Raw genomic sequence first — 4,436 nt, 5'->3', positions numbered from 1 at the left:
TTTGACTACAGTAAGACTAGGGGCTTTCACTCATCAGAATATACCTTAAGGAAGGTGAAAAGACCAGGAGATACAAACTGGGAGACAATACCCACTGCACGCAAACCGACAAAGGAGTAGTGTCGAGAATTTACAAAGAACTGCTAGGAGTCCGTAAGGAAAAGCCAACGACCCAACAGAAATGTGGGCAGAGGACGCGACGAGGCGCCCCCAGGAGAGCCGAGCACAGAGCCCACGACCAGAGAAGCTCCTTCTCACCAGAATTGGGACACACGATCCAGGACGGCGTACAACTCTGCATGAATTTGATTGACCAAAAAAAATTGTTTTAGTCATTCCAAATATTGGAGAGGATGTGGACCAGCAGAACTCTTACACTTTGCTGCTGGCGTGTGAATCGGGGCAACCACTTTGCAAAACAGGCATTCTCTTTCCAGTTAAAATTCTGCATCCCCGTGATCCAGATCCCCTTCTTAGCCACCTGGCCGAGAGGGTCGCCTGCGGGGCTGTGCAGGACGCCTGTGGGTAAGAGAACACCAGCACAGCCCGAGTGCCCAGCAGCGAGAGAAGGGGACGGACCACTCGTGGTGTAATCGCACAAGGAGAAATTCTGCGACGGCGACATTGAATAAACTGCCAGCACCCACAGGATGTGGACGAGCCCAGGAACACAACATTGAACAGGGAAATCACGTCCCACAAAGCCACGTGAGGAGTGACAGCCTCTTTACAAACTTCAAAAATAAGCCAGACTACACCACGTGTGTTCTCAGCCTACACGTATATGTGATAAAACTGCGAAGAAAACAAACACCACCGGCAGAGTCCCGGCTCCCTCAGACGGAGGAAGAAGGGGTGGGGTGGGAAAGAGCAGAGGCCACCGCGAGTGACCGGCCGCGTTCCAGTTCTCGAGGTTGGAAGGTGCGGAGTGCTGGTTCTATGATCGGTGTGACCTCAAAGAGCGAGGGCAGGACGGGTGCTCTGAGTGGGCTGTGACCCCAGATTGGGATCCATCCCGTCTGTGCACCTGAGGTCCGGAATCCTTTAAAATATTTGTTAAAGAGAGAGGAGGAGGGGTGACCAGGCGGAGCGCAGAGGGTGTGCAGGGCAGAGAAACTACTCTGTGTGATGGTGGACACACGTCATTGTGCCTTTGTCCAAACCCACAGAATGCACATCACCAAGAGTGAACCCGAGTGTCACCTGTGTACTCTGAGTGATGGTGTCAGCGTGAGTTGATGGCCTGTAACAAACACACTGCTCTGTGGGGGGTGTCGATGGGCTGTGCATGGGGGCGGGGAGCAGGCAGGGGAAGTGGGAAACCTCCATACCTTCCCCTCAATTTTTCTGTGAACCTAAAACTACTCTAAAAAATAGTCTATTATAATTTTTTTAAGAGAGAGGGCTGAGGAGGGAATTGAGGAGGAAGAAGAGCTGTTTTAAACATTTTACTTTTACGGTCACTTGACTCTCCTCTCTAGGCCACAAGTGCTATCTGTGTCCAAGGACCCAGCTACATTAAGAGGTCTCGCCACTCCACGGAAAGGCACCTGTGAGGCATGCCCAGCTTGTCCCCAGGACCAGGTGAGGGGGATCACGGACACATGTGCCCCAAGGAGCCAGCCCTGAGCACACTCTGCATCATATGGGTCCTCACAGCACCCACACAGCAGTTATCACCATCCCATGCCTCAGCCTGGCAGGAGGGCTGCCCCTGCACCTGCCCTCACGCCACAGGGAGACTCTCTGAGCAGGACCACTTCACTCTCAACAAGCCCAGGTCCTGAGGGGACAACTAGCACCTTGGTTGAACTCCCAGAGCCACCGCCCTCCAGCTTTGCAATCAGGGCTTCCCTGGAGGCCGCAGGGTGGGGACGAAGGAGTGGAGGCCTCTGCTCAGCCCATGTCCCCTCTGGCCATTGGGGCCACTGTCCTGGGACATGAGGCCTTGTTGGAACCACCATGGCAGTCTGGGTGCCCCTGAAAGACTCTGCCCAGGCCAGAGGCCGCAGTCAACAGGGGACACTGAGGCAGCCCAGCGTACTCAGGGCCGAGGGGCACGTCCTGCCTGGCGGTCCCATGCAGATGACCCGAGGAACTGAGGAGGCTGACCTGCTCTCGACGGGCTCAGCACTCAGAGCGGCAGGATCGGGGTTGACCCCACGCTCTGGGGGCGGGGCACGGCCTGCAGCCCCTCTGCAGTAAGAACCCCTGTCATGCTACAGGAATCTGGGCCTCTGTGGGGCAAGCACCATGCCTGAAGCATCAGGAAGCCTTTGTCACCCCGTACCTGGGACACTCGGTGCATTTGAGACGTGGTTTCCTCCAGAAAGTGGTCCCCACGTCTTTGCTCGTCAACACCTCCCATCCAGATTTCAGAGGTGGTCGTCTGGACAGTCACGCTGGCCGTGCCTGTCTCCCGAGGGGTTGCCGTCCAGCCCCGCTGCAGCCTGTCTGGCCGTGTCTGCATCTGGGGTGAGTCCCTGGGGGAAACCTGCGACCTGTGACCTGAGGCCCCGCCCCCTCCTCCCGGGCCTGGGACCCTGAGACCGGCAGCTGCAAGGGACGCCCAGTTCATGGAGTGGTCCTCAGACTTGCTCCTGACCCCAGGGCCTCAGGCCTCATAGAACAAGACCATGCGAGCAGGGCAGGCTCTGCGGGCACACTCCTCAGGCCTCCCGGGCCTTGCACACTCACACTCCTTCTGTTCCCCTCTCTGGGGGAGTCAACCCAAGAACAGAGCTCTCTCCATGGGAGGATCCCAGATGATGCGCTGAGGACCATGCGCCGAGAAGGTGGAGGCCGTCCGAGACACCAGTGCAGGTGAACTCATCCCTCCTGGCAGATGCCACAGCCATCTTGGCTGCCCCGGCCAGTACTCATGGGGCAGATGCTGCTGGGGGCTCTGCGTCTGCCTGGACGCTCGGACAGCCCTGTGAGGACGTCCGAAGCCCCCAGTGTAGGCTGAGGAGACCAGGCGGCTGGCCCAGCTGACAGCCAAGCCAGGCCCCAGCCTGTTCCGCTGACCCCAGTGACCGCCATGCATCAGGGCCACAGCCACCCAGGTGAAGGGAACCAGGAGCCAGGGCTCAGGCCACGTCTCGGCCACCTTCCAGTCTTGTGGCCGTGTGCCAAGCACATTTTGCACCCTCCCTGCATGCTTCCTACAAAATGGGACAGCAAGAGCACTGGCCTCTGCTGGCCATGATCGGGGGTCCAGGGGACAATGAACACGGAAGTGCCCTGCAGACCGCTCCCTGGAGAAGGACAGCTGTCACTATCCCCTTCTTGTCACACCCTCTGGAGCAGAAGCAAAGGGGGAGGAGAGGCAGGCCCCTTCTGCCCCCAGGGAGGAGCCCAGCACGCAGTGAGGACACTAGGCAGAAGGGGAGGCCGGTGTCTGGCTCAGAGACGACGGATGGGGAGAGGGTTAAGCCGGAAAATTGATCCTATGGGGAAGCCACCGGACGGAAGCCAGATGGTTCCCTCACTGACACCCAGCTGCGGAGTCTGCCTCCCTCAAGGCCTGCTAGCTTCCTTTCCCGCCTTTGGAGATCAGAGGAAGGGTCACCCCGCCCGCGGCTGGGGACTGGGGGGGTAAGGGGGGACCTGCAGGGCAGGAAACCGGCTTTGAAAAGCGCATTTAAGGGACAGGCAAGTCCACGATCGATCGGGAAGCACCTTCTGAGAAAACAGAAGCTCTCAGAGAGTGAGACACCCAGAAGTGCAAGATGAAAGTCTCTTTGTGTGAATGCCACGGCTCCCGGCCTGGGCGTCCGTCCCCCCTCGAGGCCTGGAAACTACAAAGGGACAGGACCCTCCGGGAGGAGATGGCCCTCCTCCAGCCCGAGGCCAGCAAGGAAGTCTCTGCTTCACCAGGAAAGGGAGGCCGTCTCAAACCTCAAAGATGCAGGTCAATACGAGGAAATGTGCCCTGCCACGTGTTGCACGAGTCCTTTCATACAAAATGTCCAGAACAGGCAACTCCAGAGAGACAGGAAGCACACTGGTGGCTGCCAGGCACTGGGGAGAGGCAGCTGGGAGGAACTGTGAATGGGGATGGGGTGTTCTTGGGGTTGATGAAAATGTTTGGCATTAGATGGTGGTGTTGGTTGTACAATATCGTGAATCTACTAAAAGCCGCCGACCTGTGTACTGTGAAATGAAGAATTTTATGTTGTGTCAATTTGATCTCAATTTAAAAAATTTTTAATGTCAATGGACTGATTTAATCAATAGGTAGATAGATGATAGAAGACAGATCCTAGGTAGATCTAGATGGAAGATAGATGACAGAGAGACAGACAGACAGATAAGTAAGGTGTGTGTGATAGGTGAGTGACCTCTAGATGACCAGGACTTAAATTGCAGGGGAACTGGCAGAAGGCTCTTATCCGGCCCTCCCGGCTGCAGGGCCATTAAAACTGTGGGCTAAG

General features: G+C 56.9%; 1 long non-coding RNA gene across 1 annotated transcript; it reads left to right on the top strand.

The window, feature by feature from the left end:
* The first annotated feature begins 826 nt into the window (after nucleotides 1-826).
* On the top strand, nucleotides 827-4,186 carry LOC124231473 (uncharacterized). The gene is made up of 3 exons (XR_006886538.1): nucleotides 827-921; nucleotides 1,170-1,230; nucleotides 1,482-4,186. It is a non-coding gene; the product is annotated as an uncharacterized LOC124231473 (long non-coding RNA).
* Nucleotides 4,187-4,436: the final 250 nt, after the last annotated feature.

Source organism: Equus quagga, chromosome 21 (genome assembly GCF_021613505.1).
Source record: "Equus quagga isolate Etosha38 chromosome 21, UCLA_HA_Equagga_1.0, whole genome shotgun sequence".
NCBI lineage: Eukaryota > Metazoa > Chordata > Mammalia > Perissodactyla > Equidae > Equus > Equus quagga.
The sequence above is the reverse complement of the archived record's forward strand: the minus strand, read 5'-3'. Positions and strand labels throughout refer to the sequence as shown.